General features: G+C 44.3%; 2 long non-coding RNA genes across 4 annotated transcripts in view; one reads left to right on the top strand and one right to left on the bottom strand.

The window, feature by feature from the left end:
* The window catches only part of LOC127489167 (uncharacterized), a 72,610-nt gene extending 65,946 nt beyond the window's left edge, over positions 1-6,664 (top strand). For all 3 annotated transcript variants that reach the window (XR_011385177.2, XR_016227436.1, XR_016227435.1), the window contains one exon: positions 6,242-6,664. This is a non-coding gene — a long non-coding RNA (uncharacterized LOC127489167). The remainder of the gene's footprint in view (positions 1-6,241) is intronic.
* Positions 1-25,436, bottom strand: part of LOC149119918 (uncharacterized) — a 248,561-nt gene that overhangs the window by 185,075 nt on the left and 38,050 nt on the right. The gene's annotated exons all lie outside the window — the stretch shown is intronic.

Genomic DNA, 25,436 nt, shown 5'->3' with positions numbered 1-25,436 from the left:
AATATATGCTTTGAACTTCGTGTGATCTTTTACTCTGGTTTTCTTCCTTCTTTCATATTGATGACTGCGATTCTGAGTTTCTGTGTGTAATACATCTTTAAGTAACTTTTGTAGGGCTGGAACAGTGGCGACCAATTCTTTCAATTTCTGTTTGCTATGAAAAGTCTTTATTTCACCTTCATTCACAAATGATAGCTTTGCAGGATATAATATTCTGGGCTGGCAGTTGTTCTCTCTTAGTACTAGGGCTATGTCTCGCCATTCCCTCCTAGCCTGTAGTGTTTCTGATGAGAAGTCTGCTGTGAGTCTGATTGGAGATCCTCTGAGAGTAATCTGATACTACCCTATTGCACATTTTAAAATCTTTTCTTTATGTTTCACTGTGGAGAGTTTAATTACAATGTGTCGTGGTGAGGATCTCTTTTGGTCATGTTTTCTAGGGGTTCTATGAGCTTCCTGTACTAAGATGTCTCTGTCCTTCTCCAAACCCAGGAAGTTCTCTGCTAGTATCTCAATAAAAAGGCCTTCTAATCCTTTCTCTCTTTCCATGCCTTCAGGAACTCCTAGAACTCAAATGTTGGGTTTTATTTAATAGTACCCTGTAGATTCCCAACAATATTTTTTAGATTTCTAATTTCCTCTTCTTTTCTTTGGTTTGGCTGTATGTTTTCCTGTGCTCTGTCTTCTAAGTCTGATATTCCCTCTTCTGCATCACTGACTCTGTTTTTAAGGCTCTCTAATGTGTTTTTCATTTGATCTATTGAATTCTTCATTTCATTTCAATTTCTCTTCACTATCACAATTTCCTGTTCTACTAGTTCTTGCATTTCATTTTGATTCCTGCTTAAGATTTCCTTTTCACAAGAGAGATTTTCTATCCTGTCCGGTAAGGATTTCTGCAGTTCAAGACTTTGTTTTTGAAAACTTCTACATGTTCTTATCATAATTTTTTTGAAATCCATATCTTGCATTTCTTCTATCTCATCATCTTCATAATCTTGTATTGGGGTGTCTTGTTCATTTGGGGGTGTCATAATGTCTTCCTTGTTGTTGTTTCCTTGGTTTCTGCATTTGTTGCTTGGCTTTGTGGAGATATTCATTGGTTTCTTCTTTCCTCGCTGTGGAATTTTTTTCTCATTCTACTATGACTCTATTAAATGGACTGTCTGCTATTTGATGGATCCTTAGAGGCTTCTGATGGGTGTGGCCAGAGAGCTCTGTTTGGTTCTTCAGGGTTAAGGGTGTGTCAAATGTGACACACCCAGGTTAGGCATAATACATCTCTCTCTCTCTCTGATTCAGAAGGGAAGTAATTCTACACAGCTTCCTTTTCAGTACAGGTGCATAGATTCTATGGCTAGGGTTCTGAGCCATGGGCACCGGTGCCCTCCACATAGGTCCCCATGAACCAGTAGTTCCAGAAGAGTTTCCTCTGCTGTTTCTTCCCTAACTCTTCCTTGAACCTGCAGTATCTCCACTTTTATTAAACTGTCTTTTCCCAGACTATCGATGTGCTCCCTTCCTATTCTGCCATCTTGCCCTCCTCCCATTTCTGGCTTCTGTACCTCTGCTTGCTTGATAATGGCCAAGGCCACCAGACTATGGTTTCTCCTGTCTTGTCCTGGATGCAACCACAAGATCACACAGGTGGCACCAAGGTCAATGGCACCATGTTTGACCCTGACTTGGAACAATCAAATAATTAAATCATTACATTTTTCAATAAGGTTACAAAGAAACTGGCTGATTGGCTAAGTGCTTCTCCCTTCTGTATGTCTGAGTCTTGCTTGCACAATTCTGCACATGTAATTAAATGACTGATAAAAAGTAGGTTTTGCCTTTACAAACTCTCTGCACCTGCAACTCTCTGCTGGCTTCTCGAGACTTGCTCTGAGAGGGCAGTCACCAGCTGGACACTAAATATTCCTAATTTGACCTCAAAAGTCTCACTGTGTTTTTAATCTCTACACCCCAAAACTAAAGAAGCTCAGGTATGGATGTGGTTGTAGCTGTAGCTCTCCAGGGCCTGATGTCACAAAGGGAATGAAGTGCCCCTGGCACCAAGTGACACTTTCTTGGGGCTGGGAGTCCACACACATCCCTGGTCACTATCAGTTTATGTTGCTTTGGGCAAGCAGATGGAGATCCACTCAGCATCTCCAATAGCCAGGTCAGTTCTCTTAGGCCAGGTGGGTCTGTGAATCTTTGGCTGCTGTGCTGTGTTCCCTGTGTACTGCTAAGTGTGCCAGCCATGGAGAGAACCCCAGGGAGGCTCAAGAGCATCCACATTTCAGTCATTTCCACATTCCCTCACACTGACAGTTTGGTTTGTAATCCCTGGGATTAGTGATGGATGACTGGGTTTCATGGAGAATTGAAATAGTAAATCCTGACAACTTCAAGTCAACACAGAATTGACTCTGCAGCATGGGCCTTCCCCAGCATCATTCATTCTCCATTTGAATCAACTATTGGGTTGATCCTTGCAAGCTCACAACCCTGATGGACACATCACTTTGTTTCTCCAATGTGTTAGCCTTGAGGTGGTCGAGGAGAGTGTTCAGTTATACATAAGTCATCCCACAGAGCAGCTAGGGCAGGGACAGGCATGGAGAAGCACTGACTGAAGAAACATTAGTTGGGAACAGGAAACATGTCAGCTGGTTGGAGATATAACAGGAGCTTCAACTATGTTACTTTTGCACATGAATTGTTTCACATTTAAAGGATGGATAAAAAAGCCAACAATATTTTTTGTCACAACCACCACAAATGGAGTTAAGTATTGTAGAATCTGAGGTTGATATTATTATTATGACCATGTCACATGTGAGGAAATAAATCAGGTGGCAAGGAGAGACCTCTAGTGATCAGATTTTCAGGCTTGACCAAGGGGGCTTTCGTCAAGAATGGAAGGGCCCTGTGTTTTGTATTTCCTCACTTGTGCAGAATGGTGCACAAAAGAGACTTTGTCTAGTAGTGGTGGGAGGGCTGAAGGAGTCAAGGACAGAATTTGGGGAGTCAAAAATACAGGGTTGAACCATTTGGGAATTAGAGTGTTTATATTGGCAGTAGGTCTTACTCTTCCACAGACTTGGGAAGTAATGCTTACATCAGTGGTGCTTAGGAAATAGCAGCTATTTTCTTCAGGATTCGGGTTTACTTAGTTTTAACCTCACAGTCATCCTAACACAGGTTCCATTAACATTTCCACACCACAGGCAGGGAACTGAACAACAGAGCAGCTGAGGAACATCCTCAGGTACACGCAACATTGTCATCAGGCATCAGGAAGCTGTCCCCATTCTCTGGTTCAGTGCCTGATGCTGACTTTCTCCATCATCTCATGGAAATACAGCAACCGTTCTCTTATTTCACGGCACACCCAACTGCGAGAACTTACTCATTCCTGCTCTGACCCAGGTGGCTCCTCCAGGCAGCCCACAGTAAAGAGATCCATGATTGGGCCTGGGAAGAAATCATTTCTTATTTTGCCAAGAAGATGGCAACACCATTCTTGAGTGAATGCATTTCCTTTCCTCTTCCTACAGGAATACGAAGAACAGCAACAAAAAGACAACTCATTTGTCCCTCAACAGCCTTTTGTTCATTTGTTCCAGGACCACACCCATAGCACCAGCAGTAACCAAAACACACAGGTATTCAAGTCCCTTCTATAAAGTGCCCATGGGATTGGAAATAACTATGCACATCTTGCATGTGACTTAAGCCATCCCTGTGCCAATAAATCATTACAAATTGTACTGCCTAATACAATGTAAAGGCACTGAAAAGGAATATGTAGTTTAAGGAATAATGACAAGAAAGACCTCTACATGTTCTGTATAGATACAACTGTTTCTGAATATTTTCCAAGGTTATTGAATATGCCAATTGGGGCACATGTCTTTGGAGGTCACTGAGTTAAAAGATCCACATGGGGATTGATCTTTGAGGCGGAAAACTCATCACTGGCCCCATAGTCACCGAGCAGCACCAGAGTGGGCTCTGACAGGAGACCAGGATTAAGCTTCCAGTATCACCTCCTATGACCTTTTACCACTGAAGTCACTGTGAGAACTGAATTGTTAAGGTGACTCAGGAGTGATGACTGTGGTCTGTATTCAGCCTACCATCTTCAGAGACATACTGTACAGACATCTTAATTCATGTTCTTTTTACCAAAATAGAATTCTCACGTGATAAATTGACACATTTAGAGTGTATAGTATAGAGGCTGGCATAGTGGCATAAGAGGTTCAGCCACCACCTGCAATGTAGGCATCCCATATGGGTGCTGATTCTAGTCCTGCTGCTCCGCTTCTGATCCAGCTCCATGCCAATGCTTCTGGGGAAACAGTGGGAGATGGCCCATGTGCTTGGTCTCCTGCCAGCCACATGAAAGATCTGGAGGAAGCTCCTGGCTTGTGGTTTCAGGCTGGCCCAGTCCTGGCTCTTACAGTCATCTGAGGGGACTGAACCAGTGGATAGATCTCCCTATCATTCTCCCCCTCTCTCTGTCACTCTGCCTTTCAAGTATATAAATCTTTAAAAATAAACAAAGCATACTGTTCACTGGGTTTTGGTATATTCAGGGTTTCCTGTCTTGTCATTTCAGTACTTTTCTCATCATCTCAAAGGGAAACACCATACTCCTTGTCAGAGAACCTCATTCTCTCCCCCTGCCTTGCCTTGGTAACCCTTATCTACCTCCTGTCGCTGTGGATTTATTTTCACTTCTGGCCATTTCATGGAGATAGAGTGTCACTTTTATGTCTGTTTTCTTTCAATAAGCAAAATATATCCAAGGTTCATCCATATTATAGCATATATCCACACCTGATCCTTTTATGGCTGAGTAATATCTACGGTGTGAATGCAACATATTAATACTTTTCATTTATCACATACTGGGTAAATGGGTAACTTACACATTTGGCTACTATGTATACTGATACTCTGAACTTTTCTGAGGAAGTGTCAAACTTTTAAGGGAGGGGCCGGCACCGTGGCTCACTTGGTTAATCTTCCAACCTGTGGTGCCGGCATACAATATGGGCACCGGTTCTATTCCTGGCTGCTGCTCTTCCAGTCCAGCTCTCTGCTGTGGCCCAGGAAGGCAGTGGAGGATGGCTCAAGTGCTTGGGCCTCTGCACCTGTGTGGGAGACCAGGAAGAATAACCTGACTCCTGGCTTTGGATAGGCACAGTTCCGGCTGCATTGGCCATTTGGAGAGATCACCAATGAAAGGAAGACCTTTCTCTCTGTCTCTCTCTTAAATTCTGTAACTCTACCTGTCAAATAAATAAAACAAATTAAAAAAAAACTTGTATGGGATTTTTAGAATAAAGTGTGAAGTTTAAATCCCACAACATTATTAGCAGTACTTCTTAAAAAAGGATTACAGCCATACCAGTGTTCATCTTCTCAGAGATACTTTGTGCATGACAATTCATTCTGGAGGCCCTTGCATGTCTTTGTCTTTGCCTTCCAACTTACTAGGATGTGAATTTCTACTAGTGCAGTTCATTGAACTCCATGTATATTTTTGCATCCTATGATGTGTCAGCGATAGAGGCATGAGAGATATTCCAGCTGCTGATTGACTCCTCTGAAGTACTTTCTACAACTGTAAGATCACAGCTGGGAACTGGGTTCCCAATCCAAGTTTTCCCCATGTGTGGAATGAGCCCAACGACTTGGACCCTCACTGCTGCCTCCCAATATTCATAGGAGCAGGAAGCTGGAAACAGGAGACAGAGCTAGGGAATCAAATTGAACCATTTCTTTGTTGGATATTGATGTCCTGTTTGCTTTATGACTAGGCCAAACACCCATGCATGTTTTGATTATTCTTGTTCAAAATGTTTAGGCAATTTGGGGACACAATTCATATATTCTTGCTGCCCCTGTCTCTCTCATATCCCTGTCTCTCTGGACTCTTTATGCATATGTGTTATGCTTGATGGTGTCCCACAGGTTTCTGAAACTATTGTTTGCTTATTATTATTCACTGGACTGGGCCATCTGCAGGGTCTGATCCACAGGTTTGGTGTTTCTTTTGCCTGTTCAAAGGCCTATTGTATGAGGAGTTTGTCCTGCAACGTTTAAGCCTTAGGGCTCAATGTCTGTGTGGGAGGCTTTCTGTGGAAATAAGGTGTTCACAGGTAGAGTCAGGGATGATGAGCTCATCCTGTGTCAGAGTGGGCCCTGATCCATTGCTGTTGTCCTTCCATTCCAGGCGAATGTGGATGTGGAAGGAAGAAGACTCTGATGGCACAGGCAGAGGCTGGGAAGTTTCAACTGCAAAGCAACAACCCAAGGGTGGAGGCAAGCGCCAGAAACTAGAAACAGGCCGTGGAGGACCGTACGCTGGAGCCTTCAGATAGAGCAGGGAGCAGCAGGCCTCTGACATCAGGCCCTGCCCTCCAGAACTGTGAGCAACCTTCCTGCTTTAAAGCCAGGCACATGGCAGTAAGGAGCTATGGTGACTCGAGGAAGCTGGTACAGGCCCCTGCAGGGAGTTCTCAGTTGTTCTTTTGAATTCCAGAAACTTGAGTCACTCCTCTCATAAGATATATTCCCTTACTGTTATTTCCTATCCTGTGAAATACTTCTGTTGATGTTTGTAGTGCTTAACACATAGATTCCTTCACTAATTTGAGTATAGTGTGAACGCCGAGTGCTCTGGGCCTAGTGAGTTCCATGTCTGTACTTCCTCAGAGGTAGTGTCAGCTGGCTGCAGTTTTTCTTGGTGATTCTGCTTGTGTTGGGAGATCCTGATCCTGAGCACTCCCAGGGTCAGTGCTTCCTGTGGAGGCCCCCCTGGACTCAGAACAAGTTGTGACAACAAGAGTGACATTTGCCAGACAAGGTCCCAGAGTCTGATTGCCTAGGGTGTTCATTGGTGCCTTCTTCCCAGCCCATGGGTAGATTCTAGTACCCCAGGAGGAGCAAGAGGTTTGTGTATGTGAGAAGTCCAGCACCTCGAGCCTCTCTCATCAGAGAAGGGTGCACCTGTGCATTTCTAGATTCCCAGGAGTGTGCCAGAGCTTCCTGAGTCCCCTACAGACAATCATGACTTAGCTCTGCTGCAATATTGTTGGGTTAGTTTGTCCTTTATCTAAGGGAGTTGTCAACTACTTAGAGTATCCACAAAGTTAAGCAGTGGCTGTGATAGTTTTGAGAGTTTTGCTGGGGACCATTGTTTTTTTTTTTTAACTTTTATTTAATGAATATGAATTTCCAAAGTACGACTTATGGATTACAATGGCTTCCCCCTCATACCGTCCCTCCCACCCACAACCCTCCCCCCTCCCACTCCCTCTCCCCTTCCATTCACATCAAGATCCATTTTCAATTATCTTAACATAGAGAAGATCAGCATAGCACACATTAAGTAAGGATTTCAACAGTTTGCTCCCACACAGAAACATAAAGTGAAAAATAATAGATGATTTTTTTAAATGATGATGAAATCAGATCAGACCTATTGTCATGTTTAATCCCAGTGAGAGTCAAGTTGGGAATTGATTTTTTTTTTTTACAGAAGATCAGTTTCGTATGCATTAAGTAAAGATTTCAACAGTCTGCACCCCATAGAAACACAAAGTGAAATATATTGTTTGAGTACTCGTTATAGCATTAAATGCCAATGTACAGCACATTAAGGACAGAGATCCTACATGAGGAGTAAGTGCACCGTGACTCCTGTAGTTGACTTTACCAATTGACACTCCTGTCTATGGCATCAGTAATCTCCCTATGCTCCAGTCATGAGTTTCCAAGGCTATGGAAGCCCCTTGAGTTCTCCGACTCTTATCTTGTTTAGACACGGTCATAGTCAAAGTGGAGGTTCTCTCCTCCCTTCAGAGGAAGGTACCTCCTTCTTTGAAGACCTGTTGTTTCCACTGGGATCTCACTCACAGAGATCTTTTTGTCAGTGTCTTGGCTTTCCATGCCTGAAATACTCTCATGGGCTTTTCAGCCGGATCGGAATGCCTTTAGGGTTGATTCTCAGGCCAGAGTGCTATTTAGGACATCTGCCATTCTATGAGTCTGCTGAGTATCTCACTTCCCATGTTGGATCACTCTCCCCTTTATTTATTCTATTGGTTATTGTTAGCAGGCACTAGACTTGTTTATGTGCTCCCTTTGACTCTTAGTCCTTTCATTATGATCAATTGTGAACTGAAATTGATCACTTGGAATAGTGAGATGGCATTGGTACATGCCACCTTGATGGGATTGAATTGGAATCCCCTGGTATGTTTCTAACTCTACCATTTGGGGCAAGTCAGCTTGAGCATGTCCCAAATTATACCTCTCTTCCCTCTCTTATTCCCACTCTTATGTTTAACAGGGATCACATTTCAGTTAATTTTCAACACTTAAGAATAACTGTGTGATAATTACAGAATTAAACCAGTCATATTAAGTAGAACAGACAAAAAAAATACTAAGAGGGATAATGTATTAAGTTGTTCATTAACAGTCAGGGCTATGCTGATCAAGTGACCATTTCTCATAGTGTCCATTTCACTTCAACAGGTTTCCTTTTTTGTGTTCAGTCAGTTGTCACCGATCAGGGAGAACATATGGTATTTGTCCCTTTGGGACTGGCTTACTTCACTCAGCATGATGTGTTCCAGATTCCTCCATTTTGTTGCAAATGACTGGATTTCATTGTTTCTTACTGTGGTATAGTATTCTAAAGAGTACATATCCCATAATTTCTTTATCCAGTCTACCGTTGATGGGCATTTAGGTTGGTTCCAGGTCTTGGCTATTGTGAATTGAGCTGCAATAAACATTAGGGTGCAGACCGCTTTTTTGTTTGCCAATTTAAATTCCTTTGGGTAAATTCCAAGGAGTGGGATGGCTGGGTCGAACGGTAGGGTTATCTTCAGGTTTCTGAGGAATCTCCAGACTGACTTCCATAGTGGCTTTTTTTTTTTTTTAATTAACTTTTTATTTTTATTTTTTTTTTATCTTTTATTTAATGAATATAAATTTCCAAAGTACGTCTCATGGGTTACAATGGCTTTCCCCCCCATACCGTCCCTCCCACCCACCACCCTCCCCTTTCCCACTCCCTCTCCCCTTCCATTCACATCAAGATTCATTTTCGATTATCTTAGTATACAGAAGATCAGCTTAGTATACCTTAAGTAAGGATTTCAACAGTTTGTTCCCACACAGAAACATAAAGTGAAAAATAATAGATGATTTTTTTTTAAATGATGATTAAATCAGATCAGACCTATTGTCATGTTTAATCCCAGTGAGAGTCAAGTTGGGAATTGATAGTTTCTTTTCTTTTTTTTTTTTTTTAACAGAAGATCAGTTTAGTGTACATTAAGTAAAGATTTCAACAGTTTGCACCCCCATAGAAACACAAAGTGAAATATACTGTTTGAGTACTCGTTATAGCATTAAGCCTCAGTGTACAGCACATTAAGGACAGAGATCCTACATGAGGAGTAAGTGCACAGTGACTCCTGTTGTTGACTTTACAAATTGACACTCCTGTTTATGGCATCAGTAATCTCCCTATGCACCAGTCATGAGTTTCCAAGGCTATGGAAGCCCCTTGAGTTCTCCGACTCTTATCTTGTTTAGACAAGGTCATAGTCAAAGTGGAGGTTCTCTCCTCCCTTCAGAGAAAGGCACCTCCCTCTTTGAAGACCTGTTCTTTCCACTGGGATCTCACTCACAGAGATCTTTTTGCCAGAGTGTCTTGGCTTTCCATGCCTGAAATACTCTCATGGGCTTTTCAGCCAGATCCGAGTGCCTTTAGGGCTGATTCTGAGGCCAGAGTGCTATTTAGGACATCTGCCATTCTATGAGTCTGCTGAGTATCTCACTTCCCATGTTGGATCACTCTCCCCTTTATTTATTCTATCGGTTAGTGTTAGCAGATACTAGACTTGTTTATGTGCTCCCTTTGACTCTTAGTCCTTTCATTATGATCAATTGTGAACTGAAATTGATCACTTGGAATAGTGAGATGGCATTGGCACATGCCACCTTGATGGGATTGAATTGGAATCCCCTAGTATGTTTCCAACTCTACCAATTGGGGCAAGTCAGCCCGAGCATGCCCCAAATTATACATCTCTTCCCTCTCTTATTCCCACTTTTATGTTTAACAGGGATCACATTTCAGTTAATTTTCAACACTTAAGAATAACTGTGTGATAATTACAGAATTAAACCAGTCATATTAAGTAGAACAGACAAAAAAAATACTAAGAGGGATAATGTATTAAGTTGTTCATTAACAGTCAGGGCTATGCTGATCAAGTGACCATTTCTCATAGTGTCCATTTCACTTCAACAGGTTTCCTTTTTTGTGTTCAGTCAGTTGTCACCGATCAGGGAGAACATATGGTATTTGTCCCTTTGGGACTGGCTTACTTCACTCAGCATGATGTGTTCCAGATTCCTCCATTTTGTTGCAAATGACTGGATTTCATTGTTTCTTACTGCGGTATAGTATTCTAAAGAGTACATATCCCATAATTTCTTTATCCAGTCTACCGTTGATGGGCATTTAGGTTGGTTCCAGGTCTTGGCTATTGTGAATTGAGCTGCAATAAACATTAGGGTGCAGACCGCTTTTTTGTTTGCCAATTTAAATTCCTTTGGGTAAATTCCAAGGAGTGGGATGGCTGGGTCGAACGGTAGGGTTATCTTCAGGTTTCTGAGGAATCTCCAGACTGACTTCCATAGTGGCTTGACCAGTTTGCATTCCCACCAACAGTGGGTTAGTGTCCCTTTTTCCCCACATCCTCGCCAGCATCTGTTGTTGGTAGATTTCTGAATGTGAGCCATTCTAACCGGGGTGAGGTGAAACCTCATTGTGGTTTTGATTTGCATTTCCCTGATTGCTAATGACCTTGAGCATTTTTTCATGTGTCTGTTGGCCATTTGGATTTCCTCTTTCGAAAAATGTCTATTGATGTCCTTGGCCCATCTCTTAAGTGGGTTGTTGGTTTTGTTTTTGTGGGGTTTCTTGATCTCTTTGTAGATTCTGGTTATTAACCCTTTATCTATTGCATAGTTTGCAAATATTTTTTCCCATTCTGTCAGTTGTCTCTTCACTCTCCTGACTGTTTCTTTTGCAGTACAGAAACTTCTCAACTTGATGCAATCCCAATAGTTGATTTTGGCTTTGACTGCCTGTGCCTCCTGGGTCTTTTCCAGAAATTCTTTGCCTGTGCCAATATCTTGAAGGGTTTCTCCAATGTTCTCTAATAACTTATTCGTGTCAGGATGTAGATTTAGGTCTTTAATCCACGTTGAGTGGATTTTTGTGTAAGGTGTAAGGTAGGGGTCTTGCTTCATGCTTCTGCATGTGGAAATCCAGTTTTCCCAGCACCATTTATTGAATAGACTGTCTTTGCTCCAGGAATTGGTTTTAGAACCTTGGTCAAATATAAGTTGGCTGTAGATGTTTGGGTTGATTTCTGGTGTTTCAATTGTGTTCCATTGGTCTATCCATCTGTTTCTGTACCAATACCATGCTGTTTTGATTACAACTGCCCTGTAGTATGTCCTAAAATCTGGTATTGTGATGCCTCTGGCTTTGTTTTTGTTGTACAAGATTGCTTTAGCTATTCGAGGTCTCTTGTGCCTCCATATGAATTTCAGCATCATTTTTTCTAGATCTGTGAAGAATGTCTTTGGTATCTTGATTGGGATTGCATTGAATCTATAAATTGCTTTTGGGAGAATGGACATTTTGATGATGTTGATTTTACCAATCCATGAGCATGGAAGATTTTTCCATTTCTTGGTATCCTCTTCTATTTCTTTCTTTAGGATTTTGTAATTCTCATCGTAGAGATCTTTAACGTCCTTGGTTAAGTTTATTCCAAGGTATTTGATTGTTTTTGTAGCTATTGTGAATGGGATTGATCTTAGCAGTTCTTTCTCAGTCATGGCATTGCTTGTGTATACAAAGGCTGTTGATTTTTGTGCATTGATTTTGTATCCTGCCACTTTGCCAAACTCCTCTATGAGTTCCCATAGTCTCTTAGTGGAGTTCTTTGGATCCTCTAAGTAAAGGATCATATCATCTGCAAAGAGGGATAGTTTGACTTCTTCCTTCTCAATTTGTATTCCTTTGATTTCTTTTTCTTGTCTGATGGCTCTGGCTAAAACTTCCAGAACTATGTTCAATAGCAGTGATGAGAGTGGGCATTCCTGCCTGGTGCCAGATTTCAGTGGAAATGCTTCCAACTTTTCCCCATTCAATAGGATGCTGGCTGTGGGTTTTTTATAAATTGCTTTGCTTATATTGAGGAATGTTCCTTCTATACCCAATTTGCTTAGAGTTTTCATCATGAAAGGGTGTTGAATTTTATCAAATGCTTTCTCTGCATCTATTGAGATAATCATATGGTTTTTTCTTTTGCAGTCTGTTAATGTGGTGAATCACATTGATTGATTTGCGAATGTTGAACCATCCCTGCATACCAGGGATAAATCCCACTTGGTCTGGGTGGATGATTTTCCTGATGTATTGTTTTACTCTATTGGTGAGAATTTTATTGAGGATTTTTGCGTCTATGTTCATCAGGGATATTGGTCTATAATTTTCTTTCAGTGCTGCATCTTTCTCTGGCTTAGGGATTAAGGTGATGCTGGCTTCATAGAAAGAATTGGGGAGGATTCCTCTTTTTCGATTGTTCTGAATAGTTTGAGAAGAAATGGAATCAGTTCTTCTTTAAATGTCTGGTAGAATTCAGCAGTGAATCCATCCGGTCCTGGGCTTTTCTTTGTTGGGAGGTCCCTTATTACTGTTTCAATTTCTGTCTTAGTTATGGGTCTATTTAGGTTTTCTATGTCTTCATGGTTCAATTTAGGTAGATTGCATGTGTCCACGAATATCCATTTCTGATAGGTTTTCCTGTTTGCTGGCATACAAATCATTGTAGTAATTTCTTATGATTCTTTTTATTTCTGTGGTGTCTGTTGTTACGTTTCCTTTTTCATCTCTGATTTTATTGATTTGGGTCTTTTCTCTTCTTTTTTTAGTTAGTTGGGCCAATGGGGTGTCAATTTTGTTTATTTTTTCAAAAAATCAGCTTCTCGCTTGGCTGATTTTTTGTAGTGTTTTTTTTTTTTGATTCAATCCTGTTAATTTCTTCTCTGGTTTTAATTATTTCTCTTCTCCTACTAGATTTGGGTTTGGTTTGCTGCAGTTTTTCTAGGTCCTTGAGATGCGCTGAAAGCTCATTTATTTGGTACCTTCCAATTTCTTGATATAGGCACCTATTGCTATAAATTTGCCTCTCAATACTGCTTTTGCTGTATCCCATAAGGTTTGATATGTTGTGTTGTTGTCTTCATTTACTTCCAGAAAGTTTCTGATGTCTCTTTTGATTTCTTGAATGACCCAGTGTTCATTCAGGAGCATGTTGTTCAGTCTCCATGTGTTTGCATACTTTCTGGGGTTTCCTGAGTTGCTAATTTCCAGCTTCATTCCACTGTGGTCTGAGAAGCTGCATGGTATGTTTCTAATTCTTTTAAATTTGCTGAGACTTGCTTCATGGCCTAGTATGTGATCAATCCTAGAGAAGGTTCTATGCGCTGTTGAGAAGAATGTGAAGTCTTTAATGTAGGGTTGAATGTTCTGTAGATATCTGTTAGATCCATTTGGGCAATAGTGTCGATTAAATCTGCTGTTTCCTTATTGATCTTCTGTCCGGATGATCTGTCTATTTCTGAGAGTGGAGTATTGAAGTCCCCTAGTACTATTGTATTGGAATCTAAATGTCCCTTTAAGTCCCTTAACATATCTTTTAAATAGACCGGTGCCCTGTAATTAGGTGCATATTCATTTATAATAGTTACATCTTCCTGTTGAATTGAACCCTTAATCATTATATAGTGCCCCTCTTTGTCTCTCTTAACAGTTTTTGTATTAAAGTTTATTTTGTCTGATATTAATATGGCTACACCTGCTTTTTTTTGGTTTCTGTTGGCATGGAATATCTTTTTCCAACCTTTCACTTTCAGTCTGCATGCCTCTTTGTTAGAGAGATGTGTTTCTTGTAGGCAACAAATAGTTGGGTTGTGTTCTTTGAGCCAGTCAAACGGTGTCTTTTAACTGAAGAATTCAGACCATTAATGTTCAATGTGACTATTGATAGGTAGTGACTTTGCCCTGCCATTTTCCTGGAGATATTTTCTAATATATGCTTTGAGCTTCCCATGCTCTTTTACTGGTGGGTGTTCTTCCTTTCCCTTCTTTCATATTGATGGCTGTGTTTCTGTGTTTCTGAGTGTAGCACATCTTTAAGTATCTTTTGCAGGGCCAGACAAGTGGCCACAAAGTCTTTCAATTTCTGTTTGCTATGAAAGGTCTTTATTTCACCTTCATTCACAAGTGAGAGCTTGGCAGGATATAATATTCTGGGCTGGCAATTTTTCTCTCTTAGCACCTGTGCTATGTCTCGCCATTCCCTCCTAGCCTGTAGTGTTTCTGCTGAGAAGTCTGCTGTGAGTCTGATTGGAGATCCTCTGAGAGTAATCTGATGTTTGTCTCTTGCACATTTTAGGATCTTTGCTTTATGTTTCACTGTAGTAAGTTTAATTACCACGTGTCATGGCGAGGATCTCTTTTGGTCATTTTTATTGGGGCTTCTATGAGCTTCCTGTACTAGGATGTCTCTGTCCTTCTCCAAACCTGGAAAGTTCTCTGCTAGTATCTCACTAAAAAGGCCTTCTAATCCTTTCTCTCTCTCCATGCCTTCAGGAACTCCTAGAACCCGAATGTTGGTTTTTTTAATAGTATCCTGTAGATTCCCAACAATATTTTTTTAGATTTCTAATTTCCTCTTCTTTTCTTTGGGTTGACTGTATCCTTTCCCGTTCTCTGTCTTCTAAGTCCGATATTCTCTCTTCTGCTTCACCCATTCTGTTTTTAAGGCTTTCTAATGTGTTTGTCATTTGATCTATTGAGCTCTTCATTTCATTTTGATTTCTCTTCAGTATCACACTTTCCTGTTCTACTAGTTTCTGCATTTCATTTTGATTCTTCCTTAAAATTTCATTTTCACGAGAGAGATTTTCAATTCTGTCCAATAAGGATTTCTGTAGTTCAAGGATTTGCTTTTGAAAACTTCTAATTGTTCTTATAAATTTTTTGAAATCCGTATCTTGCATTTCTTCTATCTCATCATCTTCATAATCTTGGTTTGGGGTGTTTTGTTTATTTGGAGGCATCATAGTGTCATCATTGATCTTGTTCCCTCGATTTCTGTGTTTGTTGCTTGGCATAGTTAATTCTTGTTACGTCACTGTGCGTTTTTTTTTAAATTTTTATTTTATTTTATACTATGTCCGTGTTAAGTGGACTGCCTGCTGTTGGAGGAGCCTTGGAGGCTTGAGATGGGTGCGGCCTGAGAGCTCTGCTTGGTTCTTCCTGGTTAAGGGTGTCCAAAAGTGACACCCTCAGGTTATGCATGGTAAATCTCTCTCTATTTATTTATTTATGTATTTTATTCAGGGGGTAAGTAACACTGCATGGCACTGCTTCTCCCCACAGTCTGTTTAGGCTCCTCTGGACTCCCACTGGGTTGCCTAGGCTACTAAATTGTAGTGATTCAGTTCCTTAGCTCTCCGCTGTTGATATGTAAATCCAGAGACAGGGCCTGCTCTTTGTCTCTTGGGAATTCTTCAAGCCTTGAGAGAGAAACCCCCAAGCTCTTTTTTTTTTTTCCTTCTTTCAGGTAGTGAGTTTGCTGCACTTTCCGGCCCCCCTCTAGATTCTGACCCCCGTTTCCCCGCGAATGTCTCGGGTTATTGAGCTCACCTCCCCTTCCAGCTTGATGTGTGGACTCCAAGCCCTGGACATCGGAACTCTCCCCACTGTTGTCTGTGTTTTTTCATGCACTCTCATTCCCGCACTGGCGCGCAGACCCTGCGGCTTCCACGGCACCCGCGGTTCGGCTTCCACGTGGTGGGCGACCTTGTTCTCCCAGTAGGTCCTCCGATTCACAGCCACTCAATCCAGAAGAGTTTACTCTGCAATATTTTCCTGGTTCTTTTTCTGAGGCTACTGTAACTCCCCTTTTATTAAACTAAATTTTCCCGGACTATGGGTGCGCGCCCTTACTATTCCGCCATCTTGGCTCCGCCCCCCTGGGGACCATTGTTCTTATCACCTTGGACAAGCTCAAGGTCAGGTCAAGTTCAGCCTAGAAAGTGGGTTCTTCCCAAAGGCAGCAGACTCCTCAGAGAGTGCTCATTCTCTATGAATAAGGCTTTGGGGAAGCCACAGACTGATTGTGCTCCCGGCAGTGGCTGCCCACTGCTGGTTTTCACCATGAACGTGGGCTTCTGTTTTCTGTGTTCCTGTGGAACTGCAGAGCAGCAGGTTGTACTCAGGACAGGGAGACTGCCACCAACCCCCTGTTCTTCCTGAGAGTCAGCTGTGCTTTGTTTTTCTGTGCTCGGTACTACCTGGGTTCCTGCAGATGTTGGGTTAGTTTCCAGGATTCTTGAAATGTTAATGGCCTTTTGGCCCTTTTCCCTTTTGTGCTGGATGGGCTTGCTGCCCCTGCACCTTTGGGTATGTGGTCTTCAGGCCACCTGCTCCATGCTTCCTGGCCTGCATACTCCTCCACATGGTGGCTAGTGGTGTTCGGTATGAATCCAGATTTCTCTGTCTTTTTTAGATAGGGCCCTCACTCTCCTATGCATTTCTCCCACTGAATCAAAAGATTAAAAACTTACAAAATGTTAATGGTGACTGTTTTTGGCAGGTTTCTCACTGATTTATTGGAGGGGAGAATTGGAGGGCTTTTAGCTGCTGTTTACTATACAGTCATCTACTTCTCCTTTTTGTGGCAATTGTAAGGATATAGCACATAACTGACTACCCTTGGGAGCTTGTGACTGTCAGAATATGCTGTAAATTCTCTCTCAGAGTGAAGGGCCAGAGCGCTCAGGTGATGAAGATATTTAGATGTGTGTGGAGCTGCTAAAGGGCTGTGGACTCCCTCAGACAATGACAGAGGACATGGGTCCCATGTTGAGACGTCATGGTCCCAGCCTAACTTGGAAGTGCAGAGGCTGAAGTGGATGAGAGCAGCAGTGAGGCTGAGGGCACAGTGAAGAACCTAAGCAGCCACGTCCTGTGCAAGATCTTGAGGAGAGCAAAGGAGGTGGAGGAGGGGGAGAGAAGGGGCTGGGAGGGGCAGGACAGGGGTCACTGGCCCATGGGGTTGAGTCATGGCTTCTCCCATTCTGCCTTTCTCCAGTGCCTTCCACGACCAGTGGAGATGTCTTTGATCTCTGTCTTCATTGCTCTCTTCAGAGGTTCCATCAGCTTTGGACAGCTCTATAGGCTAGATGAGTTGGTGAGTGTTCTGTTCTCTTTGGCAGCTCCTTTGTTTTCAGAAACACACAGGTGATTCTGTAGAAATTGACCCTAAAAATCCCTCAGCCTCATCAGGATTTCACCGGCTTTACATGCACATGTGTGTGTGTGTGTGTGTGTGTGTGTGTTGCTGTATGAAATACATCAGCTCAGTAATACAGTGCTAGAAAAAGAAGATCCATGTAGGAAATGGCATACTAAGAAGGTAGTTAGAGGAAGGAGAGACATTTGTATTGACAACCATGCACACAGCAAGAATAGTTCTAAGTAGCACAAAAACAGGTGGATAAATGTGCGTAGTATTGTCCTCTGAATAATAGAGTAGTTATGTCCCCTAGCAATTCCACTGCTGGTGATATGAGGAAATTTAGAATTCAAGGACAGTGGGATTTAAACATACACCTGAAATATATACTTTGTCAATAGAAGGTAGTTAAAGTTCCAGACATTTTTGTGATAAAACAAACACTTAGTTCTTTCCTCAATAACTAAGGATCTTGGCAATTTGGCCACATCCATGGAGTCTTCCAGTTTGTATTTTTTAAAAGATAGGTAGATCTATTTATGTATTTATTTGAAAGGCAGAGTTAGAGAATGAGAGAGAGAATCCAGTCTCCCATCCACTGGTTCACTCCTGAAATGGCCACAATGGCTGGAATTGTGCCTTTCTGAAGCCAGGAGCTTCTTCCATGTCTCCCATGTGGGTGCAGGGGCCCGAGTACCAGAACTGTCATCTGCTGCCTTCCCAGGTGCAATAGCAGGGAGCTGCATTGGAAATAGAACAGCCAGATGTTGAACCAGTGCCCTTAGGGGATGCCAGCACCACATGTGGCAGCTTTCCTCACTATGCCACAGTGCCAGCTCAGTTCTTCCACTTCTTTTTTTAATAAATCTTTTTTTATGACAGGCAGAGTGGACTGTGAGAGTGAGACAGAGAGAATGGTGTTCCTTTTGCTGTTGGTTCACACTCCAATGGCTGCTGCGGCCGGCGCGCTGCGGCAGACACACCGCACTGATCCGATGGCAGGAGCCAGGTGCTTATCCTGGTCTCCCATGGGGTGCAGGGCCCAAGCACTTGGGCCATCCTCCACTGCACTCCCTGGCCACAGCAGAGAGATGGCCTGGAAGAGGGGCAACTGGGACAGAATCCGGTGCCCCGCCCGGGACTAGAACCCGGTGTGCCGGCACAGCAAGGTGGAGGATTAGCCTAGTGAGCCGTGGCGCCAGCTTACACTTCTTTACTGAAGAAAAATCGGTCACCTTCACAGATATTGGAAGAGGCAGGTTTTCAGCACAGCACCCGATGCTGCTTGGGACATGCACATCCCTTGTCAGAGTGCCTGAGGTTGATTTCCTGTCCTACTTCTGATTAATTTTCTTCTAATGTGCACCCTGGGAGGCAGCAGGTGATACTGGGTGCTGTTGGTTGCCTGTGATTCAGGTAAGAGACCCAGAGTGCCTTCCTGTCTGCTGGCTGTGGCTTGGCTTCAACCAGGCTGATGTGGATATTTGCATGGTGAACCTACAGAAAAGATGCATCTTGATCTCTTTCTAAAGATTTTATTTATTTATCTGAGAGGCACAGTAATATTAAGGGGTGGGGGGTTGTTTTCGAGATACTCCATCTACTGGAGATGCTCCATCCATTGATTCCCTTCTCAAATGGTTAAACTTGTGAGAGCTGGGCTGATCTGAAGCCATGAGCTGGGATCTTAGGACCTCTCCTTCCTTCCTCTTTCAAATGGGAATGGGATGGGAATAGCAATGGGAGCAGCAGAGCTCAGGCAGCAGCTGTTTGTACTGCAGAGACTGTTAGTAGCCCCAGTTGACATGTTGGACACTGAGGCCCAGACCCATCAAGTACCTCTCTCATGGTGGGGGTCTGCAATCCATACTCTTAGCTTTCAGCTGAACTTGTAACTGCACCCTCCTGTCAGTGAGGTTGGAGGGAGGAGGAACTGAATGTGGTGTTGCCGGCAAAGCCTTGACATAAAGGAGCTGCTGAGGAATGACAGCTGCCTTGAGGTGTGGCCCTTGTCTGCTGTCAGGTTGTTTCCTGTGTGCTCTGGAGAGCAGTGGTTGGCCCTGGTAGAGGTGAGTTTGGACAAATGTGCAGAGGTGCGAACCTGTTCTAGATGATGGACAGAATCGAGTGCTTAGGGCTGAGCTAAGACCTCCCTGTGTCTTGCTGGTGAAGCCAGGCCCTTGCTTTTCTGGGTGGTGCTTTGTTTTTGACATGTCACCATGTCTGTACCCAGGATCATTCAGTGCGGTTGTCCGAGGCTTAAAGCATTCAGTCCTTAGGTCTTTATTCCAGGGACTAGAAAATAGGGAGTATGAGAGAGAAGGTTGAATCCTCTGAGCACAGTAGTAATTCCTGTGAGTGGGATGCATGTGCAGTGACAAGGAATTCAGGGAGTGCCCTGAGAGGTCCAGCCTCGGTCTTGATAGATATTTGCCCTGAAGGTGGTTTGGTGAATGGGCATCCCAGTGTCAAGCAAAAGATCAAAATGTAAAACCAGGTGAGAAAACTTCAGACTCCTTGGGGAGGAAATGAGGGAAAAGCTGAATTCACCTTGTTGCAGAAAGAATTTAAGTCCATGTGTCAGTTTACTCATAATATGCATTTTCCATGACCTTTTGAAGTCCCTTCATAAAGGAACTGCTGGAAGTAGCTCGTATAGACATCTTTCCTTAGTGTGGTGTGTTCATTGCCATCAGTGACCTATACTGATGCTTTATTATTCACTAAAGGCCACAGTTTATTCAAATTCCTTAGCTGTACCCACGTCTGTTTTCTGTACCAACACTACATCCAGAATTTAGTCTCAGACTCTTCATGTTTTTCTTATAGAATCTATTTCCTACTTTGAAATGTACACACACCCACTCACATGCACACTCTCTCTCTCTCTCTCTCTCACACACACACACACACAGAGAGAGAGAGAGAGAGAGAGAGAGATCTCAAGACCTTCTATCTGCTAATACAAATACAAAGGTGGGACTGGGCCTGACTGAAGCCAGAAACTCCATCCTGTGCTCCCACATGGATGACAGGAACCCAAGCACTGAGGTCATCACCTGGGCCTCCCAGGGTGCACGTGTGCAGGAAGCTGGATCAGAAGCAATGGTGGGACTCTATCTCAGGAAATCCAATATGGAATGGGGGCATCCCAAGCAGATGGCAAATCTATTGTACTGCAATGCCTATCTCCTTAGACCTGACTTGATTATGATGAGATTGATGTCTTGAGAAGTCCAGGCCACAGATTGATGGATGCACCTGCCCTGGCATGTATGTGGGACTAGGTATTTCCTAGATATGTCCAGGTTATGCAGCATGGTTTGGGGTTTGATTTCTGTGAGAGAGAGCAAGAAGGAAGATGACAGCATTCCAGGCATGTGGGAAGTGGGCCATAGGAAAGAAGATCTGAGTATGGCTGTTTCCATCTCTTATTGCAGCTCTCCTAATAATTAAAATGAAAATAAGTTTTTAAAAACTTTGTTAGCCCTTATTTTAGCAAAGATTGCCCCCCCCCGGAGTTTTCTCCTCTCTAGCATGTGCACATTGTGCCCCCAGAAGTTGACCTATTACAGTCTGTGTTCCCTACCCACATTTGAGCCCCAGCAGAGGCCTGTGCTCAGTTAAGCTGGGATTCTCTGCATCTGACAGTCAAGGCAATTTCTGGAGGCATGTTTTGTCAGTGACCTCACTTTTCTGTAGGATATAAGACGAGTTGGTGACTTCAGGTGTTCAGCTTTTGTCTTGTGGCATGGCTGGGAGTGACTGTTGATATGCTTTGTACATGTGGGTTAAAAGATATAAATCAATTAATCCCTTTTTGTAAAATGGGACTCTAACTTAGCTTGTTTCCCCTGCAAATCGTCTCTTTGCTTTCCCTTTCCAGATCTGAATGGAAGAGCGGCAAGGAGGACATCTCTGCATGTTGACAATCAGATCACCCGGGCATCAGTGACATCCTAGAGATATGGTTATCCTTGGTTATTGTGGAGCAATGAGTTTTCTTCCTCTGTTCTTCATGGCCTGCGAGCTTCGATGCCAGATGTGTGCTTTCTGGCTGAGCTGTGAGTGTAGATTTCCCTAAGGGACCAGGTGTGAATGTGTAGAGTGTAGACTGCTGGTGTGTGTGAGGAGTGATCCGGCCAATTTCAGCCCAGAGAGGAGGTGAGAAGTGGTTGCTACCACAGCAAGAATGACCCTTCCTGTCTCCTCCCTTCCTGGGCTCATTGATCCTGGGCCCCATCCCTTAAGTTCAGCCACAGCTTTCGTTTTTGTTTTTCCTTCATTTAGAGATTTATTCATATATTTAAAAGTCTGAGTTACAGAGAGAGAGAAGGAGAGGCAGGGAAATTCCATCCACTGGTTCACTCTCCAATTGACTCCTAAGGCTGGAGCTCTACTGATCCAATGCCAGAAGCCAGAGGCTTCTTCCAGGTGTCCCATGTGTGTAGAGGGGCCCAAGGACTTGGGCCATCTTCTACTGTTTTCCCAGGCCATAGCAGAGAGGTGGATCAGAAGTAGAGCTCCCAGGATTTGAACCAGTACCCATATGGGATGCCAGCACTGCAGGCCACAGCTTCACCCACTATGCCGGCACAGGTGCTGGCCCATCAGCCACAGCTTTTCTGCTCAGGAGGAGTCATTATGGCCTTTGGCTCCTTCTACTCCCTAGCCCCCAACCCTCCAGCCCCTGTTTCTTGCACCACAGGAACATTTTCCCCTAGGATCTGACCTCCTGTCAGCACTCACACAAGCCAGCATTTCTCACACTGGATCTACAGAGCACAGACACAAAAAACAAAACGATTATGGTGTTTAATATTAAATAAGACTCTTGTGTGGCGAGGAGCCAGCTGGAGGCCATGAAAGGAGCTGCCTGGGGGCAGAGTTGTGCCATGTCCTGGAGGGGAGGGAGGAAGGGTCACGCGGGAGGGTCTATATCCATAGGTGCTGGGAAACTGGGTATGAAGATGCAAGGAAAGGTGGGAAGGCCAGGCATAAAACTGCCCCTGGGACCAGTGGGAGGCAAACAGAGGGCAGGAGATGCAGTTGACATTTCCATGGACTATGCTGGAAACAGGGGGTGAAGGGTCCATTGCCTCCTCTGGAGGGCGAGTGTAGGTTGGTGTTGTGTCCATGGGCTCCTCTGGAGGAGGAGCCTATGGGATTGTGGTATCCATTGGTTCCTCCCTTGGTGGAGCATAGGATGGTGTGGTGTCCAGGTGCTACTCTGGAGGAGGAGCCTATGGCATTGTGGTGTCCATTGGCTCCTCCTTTGGTGGAGCTTAGGAGGTTGTGGTGTCCAGGGACTCCTCCCATGGGGGAAACAAAGGAGGATGTGGGTCAATAGGCTCCTCCCATGGTGGAATGTTGGGACTGTGGTATCCCTGGGCTCTTCCCGTGGTGGAACTTGGGGAGGTGTGGATCTGCCCAAGATGGTTCTTATGTGAGTTTGGTGACCATGGGCTCTGGCCAAGATGGTTCATATGGGGGTGGGGTGTCCATTGGTTCTGGCCTACATGGTTCATAAGGCGTTGTGGTGTCCAGGGCTCCAGCCAGGATGATACATAAGGGGATGTGGTGTCCATGGGCTCTGGCCAAGATGGTACATAGCGGGGTGTGGTGTCCATAGGTTCTGGCCAAAATGGTTCATACGGAGGCATGGTGTCCATCGGTTCCAGCCAAGAAGATGGTTCTTATGGGGGCGTGGTGTCCATGGGCTCCTCCTCCCGAGGTGGAGTATATGGAGGAGTGGTGTACATGACTTCTTCCTGTAGGGGAGCAGAGAGGGATGAGTTGTTTATAGCTCTCTCTTTTCAGGGAACATATGGGGGTGATGTTTTCCTTGGGGAGTATAGGGGGAGAGATGTCCATGGCTTCCTCCTGTGGAAGAGTATCAGGGGGTAAAGTGTCCATATCCTGGATGAATGGATAATATATTTTGCAGGCTTGCTTCCTCCACCTCCCATTGCTGGTTCATCTGGTAGGATCAGGTGTACTCAGTACAGGTCCAAGAAGGGAAAAAGCAGGAACGATGTGTACTGCTGTGCACCTGGGTGACCTCAGCGTCACCTCCCAAAGTGCTTTTGCTTTCTGTTACAAATGAATTATGTGTAAAGGTTGATTTGGGGAGTAAGAAATTGAAAAGAAGCTTCCATCTGCTGATTTGACCCTGAAATGGCCACCACAGATGACATGGTAGCTGGCCAGACAAGGGCCTGGCACTTCACCAGTGCTTCCCAAAATGGCCATGTACTTGAGCCATGTTCTACTGCCTTCCCAGGTATATTAGCAGTCAGCTGGGTTGGAAGTGCTGCAGCTGGGACTCAACCCAGCACTCCTTTGGGATGCTGGTGTTGCAGGCAGTGGCTGAGCCCACTGCACCACAGCACTGCACACACACGTGCTCCCCTACAAAGCTTTCAGATTTCCATGATGATCAGGTTACCTGGCTCAGGGGGTGGTGGCATCCTGGCCTTGCTGATGTTCACTCTGTTGGAGGACACATATTGTCGAGTCTGAAGCCCACAGACAGTGGTCAGCAGTGCCACGATGGCCCTGAGTTTTCTCATCATCAGACTGGGTTTCCTGATTTTTGGTCTGTAAGACCTATGGTATATTGCCCGTGGACCAACTGGTCCAGGGCCAGATGTGGGATTGTGACCCCCACCTGGACCTAGGGGCCCCTTAGGTCAGTGTTCAGGCCCAATTGCTGGGGCTGGAGAGGTGGCAAAATTTGCTGCCCAAAGTTTTTGACAATAAGCTGGAGAGTCTAATATTAAGACTTCCCAAAGCACTTTTGGCTGCTATCGCTCCGAAGGGCTAAGGCCAAAAGGCCACATCTATAGATTAGTCATCATAGAATGGGCACTTGGCACAAAATCTGTTGCTAGGGGTGCGCATTATAGAGAGAGCAGGGCCTGGAAATGGGTGTGTCAAGGGCACAGGCTAGGGATGGAGTTTGCCAAGGAGTTTTCCAACTCAGGAGTTGCTCTCTGTGCAGATGACACAGATGGATGTGCCCCAGCAAAGGCTGCCGATCCCCTCTGGACTCTTGTGTCCCTCCAGGCTCCTACTGAGGGCAGAGGGTGTCTGTATTGAGCATCATGAGGTGTTGGTAGTGCAGTGGCCCCCTCAGTGCTTTTCCAGGGACTAGAGCCCTCAGGGCACTGGGCAGGACCCATTACCCGATCCCTGACCCTCAGGTGGGTGAGTGCTTGGAGCAGTCTCTTGACAAGCAGGTCCTGTAGGCTATGGCCGCATTGGTGTCCCCCAGTGTGGGTCCTCCTTCTCTTGTCCTGGAAACACTGAGGAGAGAGCCCTCAGGGCAGAAATGGATATGCCCCTCAGAGCCTGAGGTGCTGGCAGCATAGTTTTGGGCCAGGTAGGCTGGGAGAGACATGCTGACCATATAACTGAGATTCCATTCATGCAAGTTCTCTGGGGAAATGCCAAGTTGGATTTCCACAAAGACCTGTTTATCAATCTGTTGCTGCTCCATTCCCAGATCTAGATCCTGAGGTGACCCAACTTCATCCTCTTACGTAAAAAAAATTTTTTTTTATTTATGAATGACAGAATTAGAGAGAGAATGATCCTCCATCTGCTAGTTCTCTCTCATGTTGCCACCACAGTCAGGGCAGGTCAGGAGAAAGCCAGGAGCTTCCTCCATGTCTCTCACATGTACAGGGTCACAGGGACTTGGGCCGTCCTCTGCTGCTTTCTCAGGCACATTAGCAGGGAGCTGCAAGTGCCTCAGGGTGTGGGATCGCACATTGCACCATGATGCCGGCCCACATCCAGCTTTCCTAGAGCGTGTCTTTGTGTTTCAGTTGTTCTGGGCATAGCACTGTGGGTCCTGTTGCTTTTCTCATCTGATTAGGGTCCCTTTTCTTCCTGTTCAGCAGAGTAATGAAACCTTAGGGCCGCACGATTCTTTGACCTTCTGCTCTGTTGTGACTGTTCCCCTTGGTATGACCTTTGTACAAACAGAGCCTCACCCTCTGAGTCTGTGCT

Source organism: Oryctolagus cuniculus, chromosome 21 (genome assembly GCF_051225735.1).
Source record: "Oryctolagus cuniculus isolate XC-2025 breed Fujian yellow rabbit chromosome 21, ASM5122573v1, whole genome shotgun sequence".
NCBI classification, from domain to species: domain Eukaryota; kingdom Metazoa; phylum Chordata; class Mammalia; order Lagomorpha; family Leporidae; genus Oryctolagus; species Oryctolagus cuniculus.
The sequence above is the reverse complement of the archived record's forward strand: the minus strand, read 5'-3'. Positions and strand labels throughout refer to the sequence as shown.